The sequence below is a fragment of the Suricata suricatta genome, chromosome 17 (assembly GCF_006229205.1).
Source record: "Suricata suricatta isolate VVHF042 chromosome 17, meerkat_22Aug2017_6uvM2_HiC, whole genome shotgun sequence".
NCBI lineage: Eukaryota > Metazoa > Chordata > Mammalia > Carnivora > Herpestidae > Suricata > Suricata suricatta.
Genome location: NC_043716.1, coordinates 35797108 through 35821264, shown reverse-complemented (window position 1 = coordinate 35821264; position 24157 = coordinate 35797108). Strand labels below are relative to the sequence as shown.

The following is a 24157-nucleotide window of genomic DNA, read 5'->3' as shown; positions in this document are numbered from 1 at the left end:
GGACAGGCACAGGGGCTGGGGAGACGGGGACTAAAACATGGAGCCAGGAAGTGACTGGCCATTATCACATAGTGAGTCAGTGACCTAACTAGGGACACAACTCAGGTTTCCTAACCCCACCCCAAATTCCGTTCTCTTTTCTCCAGCCTACTTACTTATGGACTCGAGCAATGTTCTGGGCTTTCTGGACTTTATAAAACCCCCAAATTCCTGAAGGTTCAATAGGAAATCAAGTGTATTTTGCTTATTTGCTTCATACGTGTCCCTTTGAATATCTGTCCTATGTGAGATGTGTTTGTTGCCTCCTCTACAGATTGTGGAGAACACTTTTAGAGTTATCTAAGATTCAAAGAAGACCAGCGTAGTAGTCTGTCTGAGGTTAGATTTCAAGCCGGCAGATTCCGTTTTTAAATCATTTCTTCGTAGTCAGATCCTAATATCTTTGCACATTACTGTTCTAGTGAACGTTGAAAGTTATTTTCTTACCCTCTGCTTTATTCAAAGGTCCCAATCTCTCCCTAACTAGGGTCATGCTTCCTAAACACATGAGCTGGTTTCTAAGAAAGCAGATTTTAGCTTTATCCCTTGGCAGAGAGAATGGAGTCATTGCACACAGGCCAGAACATTCTGCCAGAGCTCCCCATCTGGAAGAAAAGAGAAAAAGAGTTTCAGAGTTTCCATAAGGGCTGCCTAAGGGGAGGAAGGGAGAATAAGTTATAGAGATGGAAGAAGAAAGCTATCAGGCTGTAACTCCAAATTCTGTAGTCTGGAAAGAGTATCAGATCTGCAAGCTTTAAATCCTGGTTCAGCAATACCACACCCTCTCCTTCTTCCTATCCCTATCTATTTTTCACCCCATTCCTTTATCTTTCACATGCACTTATCTGTCCTGACTGTCTCACCTCAGAATATTCTCCTTATTCTTTGTTCTTTACGTATCTCCCCATTCTAATTTTGTGTTCTCCCTGAGGATAGCTCAGGATGTAGGATCCCCAGGGCTCTCAGGAGCCTGGTGTGGTGTCCCAATACTGTGGTCTCTAGCTGGAGGAGCTGGAGATTCAGTCCGGATCATGGAGAGTCTCCCACTAAATACAGAAAATTCTAAATGTCCCCAACAGACTGTTGCCTGGCTCTACCTAGAACTCGGTAAGGCAGCTCAGCTGTTGTTGAGCATCTGATTGTGACAAATTTCTTCCAGATCGATGTATTTGCTTCCCTTTTGCACCCAATGATTCTCATTTGCCCTCTGCTGAATTACAAAATGAGTCTATGTCTTTTCCTATTCAGGTTGAGCCACACGAAATGGCCATTGTTCTATATTGGGTAACTGGCTGAACATTGTCATTATCATTAGCCTTATACTTGACAAAGTAACCTATTTGAGGACAGCTCTTACTTCTCCACCTTAGTCTTCTCTTCCCCATATGTAATATCTCTGAACTCCACCAATTCTTCCTCACCTGGTAAAGTTACTGGATCCTTTTCCAACCTGTTCTCTCAATGGGTATATAGTCATTCATCAATGTCTTTTTCAATATGGGGCACCTAGCACTGACCAATTCAAAACACAGTGAGACTATTATATCTCTTGATTTGACATTGTGTTTTTTCATGAAACTGTGACTGTACTGGGCCTAAGCTGTTTTCGAATGAAATGCTGCCGAGCCAGTACCACTACTTCCTGTACAATTGATTTTTTTTAAACCAAAATGTAGGTCTTCACTTTATCCCTGTCAAATTTCATCTCGTTGATTTTGGCTCTTGGTTCCAATCTGTCAAGATGATTTTAAATCTTGCTACTATCATCCATTCTATTCATTATCTTTCCCAGCTAGATCATGCAAGTTATTGATTTTTAAAATGTTTAATAGGACAGTGAGGCCTCTCTTTGTTGATATCAATCTTCTAATCAATATCCTTTGAGTTCAAGTTGAAAGGCTACTTAAAAATCTACATAACAGATTATCTACCCACAACTCCCCTGCCTCATTTTCTTAGCTGCATCTTCCTGCTCCTCTACTACCTTTTTCTGATCTGCCCCTGGCCCATTAAGCACCAAATCCACCCAGACACCATACAACTACAGATTTCTATATGGGGACCACAAACACAAGCTGTTTATTTTTTATAATGTGTTATCATCTTGCTTATTTATGTATTTATATATTTAAGTATTTGTTTTTATTTTAGAGAAAGAGACAGTGCAAGTGGGGGAGAGAGGCAGAGGGAGAGAGAGAGTCTTAGGCAGACTCCACAGTCAGCATGGAGCCCAAAGTGAAGCCCAACATGGGGCTGATCCTGTGACCCTGGGATCATGACCTGAGCCAAATCAAGAGTCAGAGGCTCAACTGACTGAGCCACCCAGGTTCCCTGCATCAGCTGTTTTTATAAAGGAATCATCAAAGAGCTTCCTTCTTGCTAATTCCCCAACTGCTGTCATGGGGATCCTTCTTCTGTGTAACTTTGTGGGAGGCTTTGTGACCCAACCCTCATCACCCTAGCAGCCACTCCAAACATGATGTCTCTAGAATATAGACTCTGGGTTGGACTTGGCATGGCTCCTCCCATTGGCTCTTGGTGCTCCCCCTCTGCCTACAATAGAACTTTTCTATTTTTTAGCTTGGGTATTAGTCCATAAATAGTATTATAACCTTGCCTCAATCTTTTAGTGGCTATATAGTATTTTATTGCATAGATATACTATGTTAATGAACACTTAGGTGACTTCCAAGATTTTGGTATTATAAAAAAAGAAGCCATGAATCTGTTTGTAAGTACTTAGGTAAGATGAATTCCTGGAAATAGAATTGAAAGGTCAAAAGATATGTACAGTTTAATTTCGATAGTGCCAAATGGCTCTCAGAGGAGTTGTACCACTTTATTTCAGTAGTTGTTCAGATCTCAGCAACATGATCAATTTCTTAGGGAGTCTCAGCAGCTCAGTTGGTTGAGTAACTGACTCTTGGTTTTGGCTCAGGTCATGATCTCATGGTTCATGAGTTTGAGCGCCGCATTGGGCTCTACCCTGACAGCATGGAGCCTGCTTGAGATTCTCTTTCGCCCTCTCCCTCTGCCCTTCCCCTGCTCACTCTCTCTGTTTCTCTCTCAAAATAAATAAACTTTAAAAATATGCCTTTTCTTAAAGATATATTGCTATTAAACTATTGCAAATTTGATATTGCTTTTAATTTTTCCCTTCCCCCTCATTTCTCCTCCTTACACCCTCCTCTGATTGTCCCCCTACCTTGAACTCCAAATTCTTCTCATTCATTTGCGCAAAGTAATTCTGCTATCTCCAGGCTCCACTACCTAACTCTGCCCCAGCCCTGTATTTGCACATGCAAACCTAAGAGAGTAAATTTGTTATCATCCAAGGCCATCCTCCTTAGTAATAACAATATCGAGCACTAATGTATATTAACCTATTTAATCCTTTCCACAACCTTATGATCCGGGTACCATTGTTATCTCTACTTCACAGTGAGAAAGTTGAAATAGAAGTAGCTTTGCCAAGGTCGCACAGTTTAAAAGTTGCAAAAATTATTTGAATGTACGCGGTAGTGGTAGGTCTCTAAAGATCATGCCCTTAACCACTGCGGACAGATACCTCTCTTGGGAGATTAGTCTAGGTAGGTCCCCATCAAATTCTAACTGTTCCTAGCAATGCCAGTGATACAATTCAGGTTCTTCTATTTACCCTGGATCCCTCTCTAGCCCACAGCCTGTTCTATTAGCAGCTCAAGAATGCCTGGAAAAAACAATTTTCAGGACTGCTTTACTTAGTCTGCAGCAGAGGAAAAAGTATGGGGTGGGATCACAGGCAGAAGGGGACATCAGTCAAGCCCTTTCCCTTTGCAAAGGTGTGGCCTCCCTGTTCTGGGCTCTGGGTGGGTCTCTTCAGACAGGAAGGGAGCAGTTGGCTTGTCAGTCTGATTTTCCCTGGAACTCAGCACATTGAAATTCAAGAGGTGCCTAAGGCCAATTTAGGCAAGTTCCATTCAACAAACATTCATTGAGTCCCAACAATAGGCCAGGCACTGTGCTGTGTTTGGGTACAACATAAATAAATCACATGCTTTAGAAGCACTCCAATAGTCAGTTACCTACACACCTGAGTGTATTGTCTGGCGTGAGAGAGGACAAGAGGAGAAAGGGAAAGTATAGATAAGGTGCTTGTCCCTGGGAGTTCCGATTTTAAGAAAACAATCTAGATTAGGGAAAGAAATAATAACTCAGTCTCGGTAAGGATTTCTGGCAGAAGGGAGGCACCTTCATGAATGCTGAGTTCTTCAAATGCAGGGGAGGTCAAATACCTTGCCTGTTTATCTGGAGTGGTGGGGGAGTGAAGGAGGGCAAAGAGCAGTCAGAAAAAGTTCTAGGGTTCATAATAGTATAGGGGGTGGGGGTTCCATGAAATGCGGATTCCTGCTTTTTCTTGGCAGGTTTTCTGGAAATTGTGATGACAGCTGGTGGGGGGGTGGGGAGATCACTGAAATTGCCAGTGACTGCAGCCATTTCCCTGCCTCTAGGTGGCTGGCTATCACCTGAGCCATTCCAGATGGCAGACTACTATAGACTCTTTATACTTTTTCTCTTATTTAATAAAGTGAGGGATTTATTAGCTTTTTTGTTTAAGGTAGTAGAAGGTAGGAAGGAAGAGAGAGGTTCATTTTCCAACAGCAATGAATAAGCAAGCTGCATCCTCTATATGAACCGGACAGCTTCTTGAGGGAAGATGAAAAGCTCTGGACAAGAGACTAAGCCAGCAGGGACACCCTGTTTCTGGTTTCAGATCTGGTCCAACTTACGGAGAGCTTTGGAAACTCAAAACCTATCTGTACATCCAGTTTCTCTTTTGTGCTGTTGGAATAATAAATTCCTGTTTCCCAAAGATCTTGTGAAAAAGGAAAGAGAAGAATCATAGATAAACATTTAAAGGCCTCAGAAAATAGTACTCAGTAGAGACGTATTTTATTGTTTTTAATAATTTCTCAAACTGTTTCAGAAAAGTAAAAAGGCCATGGCTAAATATGCTATTTTTTAAGTGGATGTTGAGTGTTGCTAAGGGACCTCTCTTGAGTAATTCCTCCTCTTAATTGGGACAGAAATTCTGGCGGTTGACAGAAACAGAGAAGGGCCAAAATAGAGCTCGACTGTTCTACAGCTTCTGGTTCTCCACGGACCCCACTTAAGCACTCCATTGTATCCTCAGGGCTAAAGCACTGAAACAAGGTCCAGTTCTAATGAAGCGCACACTTGTGAAGAAATATGGATAACACAAAGAGAGAGAAAAGGCAAGGAAAAAAATCCGTTGATGAGCTACAAGTGGCCATAAAATCTGGAAACATAGGTGAAAATGCGTAATAAGAGGCTTATGGATGTTACAACACATGCTATGTCCAATAACACTACGCCATGTGGTCAATAGAATGGCCCACATTAGGAATGCTTAGTTCAATGTGATGTGCCAATTCACAGGGCACGCAGCGCTAATGGAGTTTCTATCTGTAAGAGTTATTTCAGGAAGGCAACCAAGTGGCCATTTTATTGCGGGTCAGAGAATAGTTCCAGGCACCACCAGGGACCGATGACCCCCACTCTCCAATCTGGACTGTCTCACCACTGAAATTCCAGCATCCCCCACCGAAATAAACAGCCAATCCTATCCTGCCACAGTCCAAAGATGCCCTTACTTGGCTATCTGCCCACCTGAGGTCAAACCCGGAACTCTTGCACCCATAAAACACCTTGCTTTCCCATACCAGGCGGAACTTCCCTGACTCCCCACTCTGGAGTCACAGAACCTCGCCCAGGAATTGCAGACTCCAATAAAGGCTCTCTTGGCTTCATAACTTGGTCTCTCTCTTTCCTCTCGCCTCTGCCTCCATCTATTAAACCTTACACTATCAATCCCTGAAAGGAGTCTGTGATGCCTTGTCTCATATAATTCAACTTTATTTTCATTTTCTTTTTTTTAAACATAAACATTTTTTAACATTTATTTATTTTTGAGAGACAGAGACAGAGTATGAGTGGGGGAGGGGCAGAGAGAGAGGGAGACATAGAATCAGAAGAAGGCTCCAGGCTCTGAGCTGTTAGCACAGAGCCCGACATGGGGCTTGAACTCACGAATTGTGAGATCATGTCCTGAGTCGAGGACGGACATTTACCAGACTGAGCCACTCAAGGGCTCCATCAATTTCTTCTTCTTCTTCTTCTTTTTTTATGTTTATTTATTTTTGAGAGAGAGAGAGAGAGAATAAGTGGAAGAAAGAGGAAGAGAGAGGGAGACACAGAATCCAAAGCAGACTCCAGCCTCTGAGCAATCAGCCCAGAACCTGATTCAAGGCTCAAACTCACGAACTGTGAAATCATGACTTGAGCCAAAGTCGGACGCTTAACCGACTGAGCCACCCAGGTGCCCCTGATTTTCATTTTCACTTCATAAACCTACATGCCCCAGAAGAAGTAATCAAGGGGTTTCAATCTGTAAAAAATGAGCTATTAGCTACGTTTCTAGGTTTTATGGCTAATCTCGTAGCTCCCATGGAGAGGAATACAGAGAATAGTAAAGAATAGTAAAGCATGGAGAACAGTAACAAGTCTAGAGAATGATGAAGGGTAAAAGTAGAAACACACAGAATGTGACCATGGAAACAAAATGGGTGGGGAAGGGATATCCAAATCCAGTGAACAGAGAGACATGGAAAGAGGGAGACATCCTCCGGAAAAGAATGCAACATACCAAGAGGAAAAGATAGTGAGAAGGCAGAAAGGGAGGTTATGAAGGAAAAAGCATTTTTTTTTTAGTAATTTAGGATTTACTTTTGTAAAAGTAAGTTGACAAATATTGAGATGTTATACTTGCATTTTGAACATTATAATATAAATATAAAACACAAAATACCTGATGCTCAACACTGATCTCCCATCCCGACTTGGATTTAGATAATAAGTATATCATATTTTACAGAAAGAACTTTCAAAGTTTTGTCAATGCTTGTAGTATATACTATTATTAAGGGGAATTCCCTAGACTTCAAAGACTGGAGGCAGCCCTCATTAGCCAAAGCTAATAGATGGAAACATACTAGCTTTTTTTTTTACAGAAAATAAATAGAAACTATAACTAAGAATCAGAATGAACTTAATTTTTATCTATTTATTTTAAAAACCTTTTAAATGTTTATCCATTCTTGAGAGGTAGAGAGACAGAGCACCAGTGGGGGAGGGGCAGAGAGAGAGAGACGGGGACACGGAACTCCCATCAGGCTCCAGGCTCTGTGCTGCCAGCACAGAGCTCAACACAGGCTCAAACCTACAGACCGAGAGATCATGACCTGAGCCTAAGTGTGGTGCTTAACCGACTGAGCCACTCAGGCACCCCTAGAAAAAAGTTAAAGATGATCTAGTCCAACACTCAATTTTATAGATGAAGAAACTAAAGATTGACAGGCTCTAGAGACAGATAAAGGATTTGGGTGGTGCTGGTGGAAAACCAGGAGATTGTGTGACGTGACCATCAAGAGAAAATAATGTCTATTAATAAGTTTTCAATATTTAAATAAGGGGTGCCTGGGTGGCTCAATAGGTTGAGTGTTCAACTCTTTTTTTTTTTTAATGTTTTTTAATTTATTTTTTAGAGACAGAGAGAGACAGCACGAGCAGGGGAAGATCAGAGTGAGAGGGAGACACAGACTCTGAAGCAGGTTCCAGGCTCTGAGCTAGCTGTCAGCCCAGAGCCTGACGCAGGGCTCGAACCCACGAGCCATGAGATCATGACTTGAGCCAAAGTAGGACGCTCAACTGACTGAGCCACCCAGGTGCCCTGAGTGTTCAACTCTTGATCTCTGCTCAGGTCTTGATCTCAAGTCCCGTGTTAGCCTCTGCTCCAGGAGTGATAATGAGTATATTATACTTTACAGAAAGAACTTTCAAAGTTTTGTCAAATAGGGAGTGAAGCCTATTTTTTTTTAATAAAACTTTGGGGTACTTGGGTGACTCAGTTAAGCATCCAACTTCAGCTCATGATCTTACAGTTCGTGAGTTGGAGCCCCATGTCTAGCTCTGGGCTGATAGCTCGGAGCCTGGGGCCTGTGTCAGATTCTGTGTCTCCCTCTCTCTCTGCCCCTCCCCATCTCACACTCTGTCTCTGTCTTTCAAAAACAAGTAAGCATTAAAAAAATTTTTTTAATGAAATTTAAATTAAACAGGTGAGGAAAACTCATCTGAACCATGTGCTAGGGATGAGCAAAATAGGGGCTCAAGCTCTAGTCTTATCGTTCCAGCCATTCTTTACTTTTTTTTTTTGAAGTTATTTATTTTGAGAGAGCAAGGATGAGCAGGGGAGGGTCAGAGAGAGAGAGAGAGAGAGAGAATCCCAAATAGGCTCTGTGCTAACATGGGGCTTTATCTCATGAACTGTGAGATTATGACCTGAGCCAAAATCAAGAGTTGGACACTTAACCAACTGAGCCACCCAGGCACCTCTGCTTTTTGTTTTTGTTTTTAATATTTTTTAAAGTAATCTCCACACCCAGTGTGGGGCTTGAACTTACAAACCCAAGATCAAGAGTCACGTACTCCCCCGAATGAGCCAGCCAGGCACCCCTTAAGATTTAATTTTAAGTAATCTCTATACCCAACAGGGGGCTCGAACTCATAAATTTGAGATCAAGTTGCATACTCTCCAGCCATTCTTTGGATTGAATTATATCAGCCCCGGAGTTTATAGAAAAAGAGCATGTTCTAAGGCAAGTCAACTTTGGCTCTTGTACTGGTTCTACCAGTTACCAGCAACTGAGATTCCTGGAAAGTCAATGAATCCACACATTCCTAAGTTTTCTAAAATGAGAATAGTAACATATGCTTCAAATGATACCTGGGGGTATAAGTGAAAGAATACAGAGTATAAAGTGTACAGTAATTCACCAAAGGAATAAGAATGGCCAATAAGACAAAGACACCCAAAGCTCTTCCTGACCATGAATCAAAGAAATACAAAATAAAAAGCAATGAGGTACCACTTTCAACGACCAAAATTGGCCAAGATGAAAACAAAGCTAATAACACTGGAGGGTGTGGAAGCAGATATTCTCATATATTGCCAAAAGGAGTGTCAATTGGTATATTTCTGGAGGTTTGGCAATGTGTATTAAGAGCTTTAAAAATATTCCTGCTCTTGGGGCACCTACCTGACTGGCTCGGTTGGAGGAACGTGCATCTCTTGACCTTGGGGTCCTGAGTTCAAGCCTCATATTGGGTGTAGAGATTACTACAGAAAATAAATAAACTTAGGGATGCCTTGATGGCTCAGTTGGTTAAGCCTCCAACTTTGGCTCAGGTTATGAGCTTGAAGTTCGTCAGTTCAAGCTCTGCATTGGGCTCTGTGCTGATAGCTCAGAGCCTGGGGCCTGCTTCAGACCCTGTCTCCTTCTCTCTCTGTTCCTTCCCTGCTCGCTCTCTGTCTCTCGCTCTCTCAAAATAAATAAACATTTTAAAAATAAATAAATAAATAAATAAATAAATAAACTTAAAACAAAAAGAAAAAACATCTCTAAAAGAAAAGTTCATACTCTTTTTTTTCTTTGTTATGTTTATTTTTGAGAGGCAGAGTGCTGGGCTTGAACTCATAAACCGTGAGATCATGACTTGAGCCAAAGTCGGATGCTTAACTGACTGAGCCACCCAGACGCCCCAAGTTCATGCCCTGTGATTCAGGGTTTTAGCCTAGATGTTTTGCCTAAGGAAACAATCACATGAGTGGAGGAGATACATATATACATATATATGTTCGCTCATATAGATGCCTTATAGGATAGGAAGAAACCCAGTAAGGATGAGTTCTCATAACTTTCCTCTCTCCCACTTGGTAAGAAGAATGCTTTGTAGCTAGAGAAGTAGGTCCTGGAGAAAAGTAGACACAACTTTAATTTAACTGACATTGAAAAAGGCAGACATTGGGGCGCCTGGGTGGCTCAGTTGGTTGGGTGTCTGACTTCGGCTCAGGTCATGATCTCACAATTCCATGGGTTCAAGTCCCGCATTGGGCTCTGTGCTGACAGCTCAGAGCCTGGAGCCTGTCTTCAGATTCTGTGTCTCCCTCTCTCTCTGCCTCTCCCCTGCTCATGCTGTCTCTCTCTCTCTCTCTCTCTCTCTCTCTCTCTCTCTCAAAAATAAATAAAACACTAAAAAAAAAAAAGAAGGAACTAAGTGAAACTTCAAAAAAAAAAAAAAAGAAAAGGGCAGATATTTACAGGAATGTGAGAGGAATTTTATCAGAGCACTTTAAGAGGGAGGAAGAGATGAAAGGAAAAGGAAGGAAGGGAAGGCAGAAACAGGAAAAAAGGAGCTGGCTGAGAGAATTCAAACAATTGTCCTCTGCGTGAGGTACTAAGAGACAGGAGAGAGCGGAGGGGATTTTGAGAAGTACTATCATTGCTAATTAATTATGTCTTGTTAATACAATCTACCTTTGGTTTAATCTTGAGAAAGTAAAGATTTACTTTTATTTTTCTTTTCTTGTTTTATTTCCTTTTCTTTAAAAAAAATTTGTTTTAATTTAGGTAATCTTTACACCCAATGTGGGTGCTCAAACTCATGATTCCAGGGTTAAGAAGTCACATGCTCTTCCAAATGAGCTAGCCAGACACTTCTTTCTTTTCTTATTCTCATTCTCTCTCTCTCTCTCTCTCTCTCTCTCTCTCTCTCTCTCTCCTTCCCTGTCATCCTCTTTTTCTCTGATTATTCTTTTTCTTTTATTTTTTAAAAGATTTTATTTATTTATTTATTTCAGAGAGAGTGAGAGAGAACATGAGTGGGGGAGGGAGAAGGAGAGAGGGAGAGGGAGAAAGAGAATCCCAAGCAGGCTCCATGCTGAGAGTAGAGTCCAATGCAGGGCTTGATCCCGTGACCCTGATCATGACCTGAGATGAAAGCAAGAGTCAGATGCTCAGCTGACTGAGCCACTCAGGCCCCCTTAAAGATTTTATTTTTAAGTAATCTCTATATCCAATGTGGGGCTTAAACTCACAACCCAGAGATCAAGAGTCATGCACTCTATAGACTGAGCCAGCCAGGTGTCCCTTCTTTTTCTTTTCTTTTCTTTTCTTTTCTTTTTTTTTGTTTATTTATTTATTTTGGCGGGGAGGGGCAGGGGGGCAGAATTCCAAGCAGGTTCTGTGAGGTCAGCACAGAGCTGGATGCAGGACTTGAACTCACAAAATTGTGAGATCATGTCCTGAGCTGAAATCAAGAGTTGAATGCTTGGGGCTCCTGGGTGGCTCAGTCGGTTAAGCGTCCAGCTTTGGCTCAGGTCACGATCTCATGGTTCGTGGGTTCGAGCCCCACGTTGGGCTCTGTGCTGACAGCTAGCTCAGAGCCTGGAGCCTGCTTCAGATTCTGTGTTTCCCTCTCTCTCTGACCCTCCCCTGCTCATGCTGTCTCTCTCTGTCTCTCAAAAATAAATAAACAGAAAAAAAATTAAAAAGGAGTTGAACGCTCAACCAACTGAGACACCCAGGGGCTCCTTTTGTCTTTTTCAATGTTGGAATGATGTTTCTTTAAAATCTTAGCTTGGGCTATTATCAGCTTGGTTTTACATGGATTATATTTAAAACAGCAAAAATAATTAGAAAGACTCTAAATATCCAGGAACAGAAAATTAGCTAAATAAATTAGCTAATCTATAGATTAACAGATTAAATAAGCAAACACATCAATTGTCTTTAAGTCATACTGAAGAATATTTAATAGCATGAGTACATGAATAATATATTAAGCAAAATATATTATGATTCCAGTATGGGTGTGTACATGTATGTGTGTGTGTGTGTGCGCGTGCGTGCATTGTGTAATGTATATGTGCATAGAAAAAAAACCAGGAAGACAGTGTAACAAATGTTAACAGTGATATTTATGGAACTACTGTTTATTTTTATTTTCTTATTTTTTTAAAGATTTTTTTGAGTAATCTCTACACCCATCGTGGATCTTGAACTTAGGACCCTGAGATCTAGAGTCACATGCTTTACTGTCTGAGCCACCCAGAGGCCCCCTATTTTTGTTTTCTTTACTTTTTAATTTTTTTAATGTTTATTTTTTTGAGAGAGAGAGAAAGGGAACTCGAGCAGGGGAGGGGCAAAGAGAGAGAAGGACACAGAATCAGTAGCAGGCTCCAGGCTCTGAGCTGTCAGCACAAAGCCCAATGCGGGGCTTGAACTCACAAATAGTGAGATCATGACCTGAGCTGAAGTCGGACACTTAATCCACTGAGCCACCCAGGCAGCACCCCCCCATTTTTGTTTTCTTAATGCTCATCTAAATTCCCTTAATTCACTCTGTTGATCAAGCAATACTTTTATAAACAGAAACACTCTCACAATAACTTTTGCTTTTGAAAGTGAGTAGCACGAGAACCACACAGCTTCTAGAAAAAATACAGAAAAATATCATTGCAACCTTGAAGAAGGCAAAGATTTCTTGGCAGAACAATAAAAGCACTAAACATAAAAGACAAAAATTGAAAAATTGGACTTCATCAAAATTAAAAATGTCTACTCATCAAAAGACACCATTAAGAAAATGAGTAGAGAAATGAGAGACTGGGAAAAATACTCAAAATATATATACTTGACCAAGGATTTATACCCAGATAATATAAGGAATGCCTAAAAACCAACAACAAAAAAATGAACTACCCAATTAAAATATGGGCAAAATACTTAAGCAGATACCACAAAAAAGGAAACATAAGTGGCCAATAAGTCATGAAAGGGTGTTTATGGTAAATGCTATGATATATTACCCAGATTTTTCTTTTGGAATGATGGGCTTATTCCTCAGCTGTTGAAAAGGCTGCTAACAGATAGCCCTCAACTGTCAGTTCATCTCCATGATTGATTGCCTCAGCTGAAGAGTCCTGACTTGCCTAAGGTCATTCTTTCTTTACACGGTGTCCTGTATCCAATGACTAATCAATATGGAGGTATAAAGGGCTAGCCACTTGCTCAAACTCAAAACATTTTTGAAGGGTCATCCCAGTTTCAGTGCTCTCTGTAGGGTCAGCTGAAGCCTCTGAGACTATGTCACAGCTCAACACTTCCTCTTTCCAATCATCTTTTTGCCTTCCAAGCCACAGGTATTGAACCCAAGTGCACGCCCAAAAAATCCTCCTGCTGACTAATCTCTGTCTCGGGGTTGGCTTCCAAGGGAACCTCAACTGTGACAATGCTCAACATCAGTAATCATCAGGAAAATGCAGATTAAAGTCATAAGGAGATGCCGTTTCACATCCACTAGAAGGGCTTTGAAGAAAGACTGACAACACCAAATGCTGATGAAGCTATGATAGAAGTGGAATTCTCGTACAGTAGTGGTAGGAGTGTAAAATGGTACAACCGTGTTGGAGAATTGTTTGGCAGCTTCTTAGAAGGTCAAATACACACTTAATCTGTGACCATTCTTAAGTATGTACCCAAAAGAAATGAGGACATATAGCCATAAAATTGTACAAGAATGCTCATAGGTAGACTTTATCATAATAGCTCCCAAACTGGAAATAAGCCACATATCTATCAATAAGAGAATGGACAAATAAATTGCAGTCCTATAATACTACTCAGTAATACATAGGAGTGAACAATTGATATGTACAACATGTATAGATCAAAAACATTATGTTGTCTAAAAAAAGTCACAAGCACACACATACACACACACACACATCCCAAACACAGATTGACTGATTCTATTGATATGAAGTACAAACATCGGCAAAACAAATCTATGGTGATAGAAATGAGAAAGTAGTTGCTAGGGTGAAGTGGGAGTAGCGGTGAGGATTGACTGAAAGGGCCATGAGGAAATGTTCCGGGGTGATGAAAATATTCTTTATCTTATTTGGTGTGGTAGTTGGTGGTTACAATTGTCAATAGGCACTGACCTGCACATTTATGATTTGTCCGTTTTACTGTATGTAAATTACATTTCAAAAAAAGCTTATATCCACAAAGAGTAGCAAGACACCCTCAACAAATGCTTAGTGAACAAATGGAGATGATTTTGCTAAGGAAACCAAATTATTAATAATCATAGAAAAGATTTCCTCCTCCTGGGTTATGGCAAAATGTGAAAGTCTCTTGGGATAGTCCTTGATTAAAAGCTTGTGAGTGTTTATTCTTCTCGGCAGTTTTTTTTTTCTCCCCCCATCAAAACGGGTGAGCTTTGATATCTACAGGAGTGGCAGAATCAGGTCTCTACTGTCTGCCTGCATCATTTGCAGAGGAGTGGAAGCACTAAAAGTATCATCAAGATAGTAACAGCAGTGAGAGAAAGAAAAAAACTATCCCTGGTTTCCCGGGGTGGTAGATCAGCATTTGGCTGCTTTTCCACACAATCCTGCCAACAGCACTCTCAAAGCAATTTCTCTTATAAAATATGGCACACTCACCACCCTATTTTGAACATGGGTATTTAATCTCAAAAAAAGTATTTAAAGTATTTGAAAGGTTTCAAGAGAAGAGCTGATGTTTACGGAGCCAGCTGATAATCAGCCTCTGCTGTGTTATACTAAGGTTAATACCCTGGGGTGCAGGAAAACTAGAGGGGAGACAGAGAATCCTTCCAGGGGTTTCATAGCCTCAAAAAGTAAACATGACAGAATGCCAATCGAGTCTCAAGAAAAAGATTTTTGCAAACACACAAAGCTATTTAAAATTCCCTTTTATAAAATCAAACAGTTCAAAAGCCATTGGCTGGCATCTTCCAAATCTGAAAGTAGATACTCGGTGGGGTTGCCAGATTTGGCAAATAAAAATACAGGATGTTCAATTAAATTTGACGTTCAATAGAACAATGAATAGTTTTCAGTAGAAGCGTTTTCTCCAAATACTGCATATTTTTAGTATGAGCATGTCTCATGAAATATTTGAGACATATTTATACTAAAAAACTATGTATTATCTAAAAATCAAATTTAACTAGGCATCCCGTACTTCCTCTGGCAACGTCAGCATCGCCAAGTGCTACTTCTCTGCAGAACGAGAGGCCCCACCTGGCTGAGGGGAAGGTGTCTTTGCAGTTATTACATGGGATTGCAAGGCTAACGAGGGTTATGGTAAAAGAAGAAGTGAAGCTTTTCCTCCCTTTTTTTTAATGTTTATTTATTTTTGAGATAGAGAGCAAGAGAGCACAGCAGGGAAGGGGGAGTGAGGGAGGGGGCAGAGGAGCCCAAAGCAGGCTCCGTGCTGGTAGCAGTGAGTCCTATATGGGGCTTGAACTGGCAACCCATGAGATCGTGACCTGAGCTGAGGTCAGACACTTAACTAACTGAGCCACCCAGGCACCCTTCTTTTCTTTTCTTACTTTAAATATTTATTTTCATCTAATCTGAAGGAATGGCACAACTTTTTTTTTTTTTTTAGTTTATTTATTTATTAATTTAGAGAGCACAAGCAGGTGAGGGGCAGAGAGAGAGGGAGACACAGAATCCCAAGCAGACTCCACGCCATCAGTGCTAAGACTAATGCGGGGCTCAAACTCATGATCCATAAGATCATGACCTGAGCTGACATCAAGAGTTGAAGCACCAGGGTGGCTCAGTCAGTTAAGTGTCCGACTTTGGCTCAAGCCATGATCTCATGGTTTATGAGTTTGAGCCCCGCATCCAGCTCTGTGCTGACAGCTCAGAGCCTGGAACCTACTTTGGATTCTATGTCTCCTCTTTCTGCCCCTCCTCCACTTGTGCTCTGTCTCTCTCTGTCTCTCAAAAATAAATAAATGTTAAAAAAAAAAAGTCAGACTCTTAACCGACTGAGTCACCCAGGTGGCCCTCATTTCTTTTCTAAAGATTGATTTAAGTAATTTCTGCACCCAGTGTGGGGTTGGAACTCATGACCTGGAGATCAAGAGTCACATGCTCCACAACTGAGCCGCCCAGGCGCCCCTGAACCTTTCTTGTGCTCCTGGATTTTTACTCTCTCTGTCACACTGAAATATATTGTGAAAAGCATTAAAACGTATTTCCAATTTTTTAAAGTGATAATAAAATAATTGTACTAAATAAATATCCTCGATATTGGAACTCTACGGTTTGTTTGTGCGGTGGCTCAGTGCCTAGGATTCACCATATGGATTTATAAACCTACAAAATTCATTTCCCTTGCTAGGTTTGCTTTTCCTAGTAAGGAATGAACAGACTGGACTTTGTAAAGCGATTTGAAGACTTCCAAATAGCCACATGAAAATATTTATTTTCTAATGAAGTTATTCCTGCACCCCTTTTACTAAAGGATGGCCCACATTGTTTTGCTTTATAATAAGACTTATATTAGGGATGTCTGGGTGGCTCAGTTGGCTAAGCACCCAACTTTGGCTCAGGTCATAATCTTGGGGTTTGTGGGTTCGAGCCCTGCATGGGGCTCTGTGTTGATAGCTTGGAGCCTGGAGCCTGCTTTGGATTCTATGTCCCCCTCTCTCTCTGCCCTAAATCCACTTGTACTCTGTCTCTCAAAAATGAATAAATGTTAAAATAATAATAAAAAAAAGACTTATACTATGTCAGAGATGCCTTATATACTGCCTTTCCAAGGGGAGAACCTGCTTCTGAGGGAGGCTGGAGTACCCGTACTCCAGAGGTGGGTTGCAAACAGCAGTATTGCTCTGAGTCTGTTTTAAACACTCTTGGGGAGAGCATTCTTCTCAGCATCAGCTGATGCTCTGCGGCACAGGATTCTGTTACCCTCATTTGAGCTGCCTGGTTATGCTAGCAATCAGATCTTTCTGTCTCCTTCCTGTGACCCGGCCTTGACACCAGCTATCATGTGCTCTCTTTGCTTGACTCCCAGACAGACAATTCTTTCATTTTCTTTAAACTCTAATGCCAGAATATGAGAATTTCTAGGACAGCTACATGGCTATAACAACAGTAGAGAATATGTGAAATCAGGACTGTCCTGTAAAATCTAGGACATGTGGCCTCCCCAATATTTCAACACTTGTCCTCTGACGGTTACCTACAACGGTGAGGATATGTGGAAAGGAGACAGGACTGGGAGTCAGAAATTCTTTTCATCATGGCTTTGATCACTGCTTTGAAGTTAACCTGGGGCAAATTACTGCATCTACCTCTGTCCTGTGTCCGGTTCTGATCCCCTTTTATTTGAAGTCCGCTATACAAAAAACAAACAAACAAACAAACAAAACAGAGCAAAAGGAATTCACCTCTGACTTACTTTGCCTATCCTTAACATCTAAATTTGAATCCTAGTGTTTGTAACATGGTTTATTGGGTTTCTCTTTCCCTTTACCATGAAAGGGGAGGAGTTATGGAAAACAAAGATCTTAAAGATTTTACCATTTGATTTCCTTGTTTAGGAGAATGAAACTTGTGCCTGCTTCGAGACTGCCATTTGTAAACTTCAAGTCTGAACTTAACCTGGATAGAGCCATAGTATTCTCATTCCTGGAAGAAATGAAAAGGGGCTTATAAATTAAAGAAAGTAATTTACGCCCTCAGACACTAAGAATAGTACTTTTTGTGAAATAGTGACTCCTTTTTCTCCCCTCCACCTCTTCATTTCCTTTGATCCTGTTACCTCCCCTCCATATACTAATAATGTCCTCTTAAATTGAGACAGGACAGTAATGAATCACTTTGGCAAAAGTACACAGGACTAAACAAAGATGTCATATATTGGTATCTCTTGTCACTGAGATCCATCAGGATAGGGCACAGCAAGAGTTCAGATTTCCTGATGCAGAGTTCCTAAAATTGTTGTCTCCACTTCATAGTTAATGTATGTTTGGGGCAGCAAAAATACCAATCTCTCTTGACTGTTTGAATTGTGCCTTGTTGCCTAAAGAGTTTTTTCTTTCTTTTTTTTTTTTTTTTTTTTTTTTTGGCCTGCCCTAATTCCTGATGTCAGGTCCCTGGGGTATCTGTGATCTGTGCTAGGTCTCATTCTCAGTGAATGTATATTTTATACAGTGTGATCGCACTTTGAGCTAAAATAGATCATATCTAGAAATCGGCTGGTACAGCTTCCTAGGACGAAAGAATATGAGCAGTTTGAATTGCTTTTTGTTTCTCTGGCTTCTTCCTGAGTCAATTCGCAATACAGAGATGTTACCATATAGCTTTTATTTGGGGAAAAAAAGTCACTATATCCTGAAGGCTAGCTTCCATCCTGAGACTATTTTCCCAGAAAACACAGAATATCTGAAAATGAAAGGGACCTAGATGCATAACTTATGGTTTCTCTTCAGTTCTGGCATTACTGGTTATTGGGGACAAGAAGACTTTCATTTCAGTCCTGGGCATAAGCAGGCCACAAGCCAATTACTAGCTCTCTCTATACTTTTTAAGTGTTTATTAATCTTGGTTCCTATGCAAATTCTTTAGGGAGGCTGGCAGCAGGTTTTCTTCATCCTCACTTATTTAAACTCCAAGGCAAATCGCTCTTAGAAAATCTCACTCCATAAGATGTGATCATGAGGTTGGCAGGCCTAAATGTCTTGGGTCTCTTGTCTTCACCCCACCCTTATAACTTAGCGTTGGAAAAAAGTTGAGAGCCTTCTCTTTGGTAGGCATGGCATCAGGTATCGAATGAGGACCAACTTCTCTCTTTTTTTAAATGTTTATTTATTTTTAAAAAGGGCAAGGAGAGTGTGAGAGCAGGGGGAGGGGCAGAGAGAGAGGGGAACAGAAGATCCCACGCAGGCTCACAGAGAGCCAGATGTGGAGCTTGAACTCACAAACCATGAGATCCTGACCTGAGCGGAAATCAGACTCTTAGCTGACTGAGCCACCCAGATGCCCTGAGGGCCAATTCTGATGTACATTCTTTTTGCCAGGGATTTAAAAAGCAAACAGAAATAGAGAGAAGGGTGGAGAAACTGAGGCTATCTCACTGTTGCAAGCTGCTGAGACTTCTAATCCTCTCGGCTACTCTCCGGGGCCGACTCCCGCCCTGCCTTCACTCGGTTTTCTAGATGAGAGGTCAAGTCAGTTCCGGCATGCCAGCTCCAGAACACTGAAAGCTTTAAAGACTTGGGATTCCATGAGAAGTGTTGCAGCAGCATTCCAGAGACCTACGCATCAGACACAGACATATGCATTCTCGCCTGTAGCGGAGGGTGTTGGTGTCACTCCCTAACTCATTATTCCTGTGAGACTCTGGTGGCTAATCTTTCCTAAGACGACATAGTCAAAAAGGCTCATCTCAGTATAAAGATCACCAACAAAGGGCTTGGGTTTAGTCTGGTAGTTGTCAGTCAGTTGGGATTGGTAATTAATCCTGGAGTGGCTGGGGAAAAGGAAGCAGAACTATTGAAAAAAAAAAAAAAAGCCGGGAGGAGCTAGAAAAGAAGGACGGTAGGTGGAAATGTATGACTTCATCAACTTCCTGATGGAAAGATACCAAGAGAAATAAAACTCCTTCTCACTCTGAGGACCTTTCTCTGGTCATATCTGGATGTATACAATGTTAAATTGCCACCAAATATGTATAAATATATATAAAGTGGACCCTTGAACAGGTTTGAACTGTGAGGGTCTACTTAATACATGAATTTTTCCCCATAAACACAGTACTGTAAATGTATTTTCTTTTCCTTATGATTTTCTTAACATTTTCCTTTCTTCAGCTTTACTGTAAGAATACAGTATGTAATACATACATAACATACAAAATACATGGTAATTGGGGTGCCTGAGTGGCTCAGTCGGTTAAGCATCTGACTCTTGGCTTCTGCTCAGGTCATGATCTCAGGGTTCATGAGTTTGAGCCCTACATCAGGCTCTGTGCTGGCAGTGTGGAACCAGCTTAGGATTCTCTTTCTCTCCCTCTCTTTCTGTCCCTCCCTCACTCGTTCTCTCTCCCCCCTTGCTCCCTCTTAAAATAAATAAATAAACTTAAAAAAAACCAGGGGCACATGGGTGGCTCAGTCAGTTAAATGTCGGCCTCTTGATCTCTGCTTCAGGTCATGATCTCCTGGTCTGTGAGTTTGAGCCTTGCACCAGGCTTTGCACTGATGGTGCGGAGCCTGCTTGGGATTCAGTCTCTCCTTCTCTCTGCTCCTTCCCTGCTTGTGCATGCTCTCTCTCTCAAAATAAATAAACTTAAACACAGACACACATACACACTCACACTTGAGTGGCTCCGTTGGTTAAGCAGCTGCCTTCAGCTTAGGTCATGATCTTGTGGTTTGTGAGTTTGAGCCCCGCATCAGCCTCTGCATTGACAGTATAGAGCCTGTTTGGGATTCTCTCCCTTCCTCTCTGCCCCTCCCTGACTTATATACACACGCAGACATACACACCACCTGTTATACATAGTAACCATCAGTATAGTGTACATTTTAAAGCGTACAGAATTAATCTGCTTTCCTTTCATGAAAAACACAGGATGGGCAGGCAATATTCCACCTACTCCTCGCTTTTCCAACAGTCGTTCCAACAGCTATTCTATGTTACAAAGAGTCAAAGCTGGGACTTTGACTCTCATGGCATGAGCCTCCCATCAATTGCTCTCTATCTTTTTGTGTCCCTGGTTTTTGGAACCCCCTCACTATCTTCCACAGGTTAAGACTCATACTAGTGAAGTTAGAGTTATAATTTCCATGTTTGAAAGTGACATTGAAGGCTATAATTTCAGGGAGGTTATATATTAACAGTTCCGCTTAGTTTTGATCTAATATGGTAGGTTTTGTATGGTCTCCCAAATTCTTCCACATCTTTCTCTTCCCCTTTCAATGTTCCGCAGCCAGAATGTGTTTCCCTCCTCCCTGAATATTTTGGCTTCCTGTCCCAACTCCTTTATATGATCTTTGCTTTAAAACATGTCTTCCAACGATTTATGTTTATTCGACCTATCATTTCCTCCAGCTCTTTATCTAGCATTCCTGCTATGAAGACCATACTAACATAAAGAACGTAATAGACTTCTTTTAGAAATTCCTAAACCACAGGTAACATAATATTTTTCTTTGAGAAAAGCATTCATCATGCACTGGTCTGCTTTACAAATGGAGAAACTGAAGCAGAGAAATTATAAGACTTGCTCTAGACCATAGACAAAGTCAGTGGTAAGATTGGGACTTAACGTCCTCAGACTCAGACTAGTGCCTAAAATCTAAGGGGGAAAAATGTCTAAGATTAGAATGACTTCATTTATTTATTTTTTGAGATTTGTATACTTATTTAAGTAATCTTTACATCCAATGTAGGGCTTGAATTCTTGAACTGTGAGATGATGACCTGAGCCAAAGTCAGAGGCTCAACCAACTGAGCCACTCAGGCGCCCCTAGTTTTTTTCTTTCTTAATTTTTTATTAAAGTATAAAATTTGCATGGTTTTTAAATTTAGATTTTCAAGGGCTTCCTTAAACAGAGAAGTCTAGAAATCTGATAGAAGTAAGGCTAATCCCCCCCCCCCACTCCTTCTGAAGCATCATGGAGGGAAATGAATTTCTAAGAACCCTTGTGTTCTTCAAATTTCGGTTATTCCAGAGAGGTCGGCCTGGAGCATATTAGATTGGTAGCCAGTCTCATTTAGGAGACCTCTATACTCATTCCTCATTCAACCTTCCATTCCCCAATCCCAAGTTATAGGTAGTAAGTCTGGCTTCACATCTGACTTGCTGCCTTGGAACTTCCTGGCTCTTGGGACTAGGGAGAGGGCCAGGTAACGTTCTCCCCTTTTCCCTCAGCAGGGTCACAATTACTGCTGCTATGAAGTCTATGGTTCTCGTGATTTTTAAAACATTTTTTTCTATGATTTTTTTTAAAAAAGGTTGCTTCTAGTCTTAAGTTCACATAGTTCCCCTACAGGGCATACATCTTGTATAAAAAGGAAAGGCTACAGACTGGATAATATACTCTCTCTTGATCAATTGGTTAGTTGGGTCAATAACAATTAAGACGTTATTTGTTCAGGGCTCAACACTACAGTTATAAAGGAATCAGAAGTACATCTTGAAAAGGTATCCATATAAACAAATTAAAAATATAATTACAGAACAACAGAAGAAATACAAATAAATCAGCAAAAGCCAGTACTTGGGAGCTGATAGGAAAGAGGTTAGAGTTGAGTGGAGTTAGCCAATGAGAGCTTTCTGGAAAAGGTGTTTTGGAGGAAGAAGCATGGGTTTGGCCAAGAGGATAAGGAAGTCTTTCCAGCAATAACCCATGGCAATGGTAGAGAAGAGAGAATGAGCAAACCATAAGGGCCAAACGGTAAACAGGTTAGCTTGCCAAGACTGGAGAACCTATGTTACAGGGTAAGAAGAAACAAATCTAAGGACATTCATGGAGAGCCTTAAATGGTTATAAATCAAATGTGCTTTAACAGACAAGAAGGAGCTTTATGGTACTCACATAATAAGAATAACTTTTTAAGTAGCAGATACAGAGGGACTGTAATAAAACAGAACTGGAGAGTTAGAAAAATAGGGAGGCTGCTGCAAAATTTTTTAGGAGAAAAAAAAAGGCTGTGTTCTTATGCAAGTTCTGCCACTTGTTAGCTATATGATCTTGGGGAAGTCACTGAATCTACGTGTGCCTGTTTTCTCATCTGTAAAATGGGAATAATGAGGTCCACCTAAATGAGCTGTTGAAAGGATTAAATGAATTAATATGTGAAAAGTGTGTAGTAAGCACTCAATACATTATTATTCAGTTACTAGATTATTAGCATATAAATTATTGCTATTAGCATGCGTATGTTATTACTATTATTATTTCTATGACCTAGAAGTGGTCCTAGAGAGGCCTGCATGTAACAAAAGGTCTCATTTCACATCTTAGTTTGAAGGGATTGCAGTTATGCAGGAATTAGAGAACAAGTGGGCAGGCCCAGTGTCCAAGACAACAGCCACTGGTCTCAGGGAGCAATCGAGCACTATAAATGTGGCTAGCCAGAATTGAGATGTGCTATGACTGTAAAATATACACTGCATTTCAGAGCTCCAGTGTGGAAAAAAAATCTCATTATTTTTTATACTGATTACATGATGAAATGATATTTTGGATATGTTGGGTTTAATAAGATGTGTCAATTTCCCTCGTTTCCTTTTTTGTTTTCTGTTGTGTTACTAGAAAACTTACAGTTACTTAGCTCCAATATTAGTTGGCATTTGAGTTTTGGAAATCAAGGCGGACTACATGAGAAGATTCTATGAAGGAATATGGGGATTATGGGTGAATATCTTTGCCCTTGACACTTTAAAAATACATATTTAGGGGCGCCTGGGTGGCTCAGTCGGTTAAGCGTCCGGCTTCGGCTCAGGTCATGATCTCGCGGTTCGTGGGTTCGAGCCCCGCGTCGGGCTCTGTGCTGACAGCTCAGAACCTGGAGCCTGTTTCAGATTCTGTGTCCCCCTCTCTCTCTGACCCTCCCCTGCTCGTGCTGTCTCTCTCTGTCTCTCAAAAATAAATAAAAAACAGAAAAAAAATAAAAACTACATGTGTAAATATACACATATTTACATATAATTAATATACATTTCTATTAAAACATACATAACCCCAATTTGTGAGATATCTACAGAACTCAGGAAACCATATCTACTTTAACTTGAAAGAAGACACAATTGGTAAAGGCCCTTTTAGTTTAAAAAAGTAGAAACAAAGATGAAAACGGGAAAAAGGTGAAACATAGCTTACTGTGAACATTAAATCGCAGAAACGAAAATCTTCCTAACTTTTGAAATCACTCCCTCAAAGGTCCAAATTGCATTGGTTTAAGTAACCTGGATTATTGAAAGTTTTCTCATAATTTTTTTTTCTTAACCATCCCTTCAAGTTGCTGCTTAAAATAACAGGAATAATTATTGCCAAATAGCCTCCAGTCAGGGCTTTCTGCTGATGTAGAGGTAAAAATCCGGTTCGAGGTTTTGCTCTGAATTGATATTCTAACATTTTACCCAGATTGTACCAGCCCATTGCATAGGCTTCAACTTCCAAACGTAGCTGGGGGTGGAGTGTGTGTGTGTGGGTTCTCACACTGCTTTCCCTCCGCCTCACCAACCCTTCTGGGCTCCTTTCGGCTCGCCACGAGCCGGCTGTCTGCAGGGGCGCCGACAGGTGCAGCGCGGGGAGCCGCCATCCGCCCCCAGCACGCGCCCGCGACCCCGCACCCTCTCGCCCCGCCGGCCGCGCC

At 41.1% G+C, this 24157-nt stretch overlaps 1 long non-coding RNA gene across 1 annotated transcript in view; it reads right to left on the bottom strand.

Moving 5' to 3' along the window:
- Positions 1-574: 574 nt before the first annotated feature.
- LOC115282968 overlaps positions 575-24157 on the bottom strand; it is a 24233-nt gene continuing 650 nt past the window's right edge. Inside the window, exons 2-3 of the long non-coding RNA XR_003904826.1 lie at positions 17354-17461; positions 575-644 (exon numbers count right to left, since the gene is read on the bottom strand). This is a non-coding gene — a long non-coding RNA (uncharacterized LOC115282968). The remainder of the gene's footprint in view (positions 645-17353; positions 17462-24157) is intronic.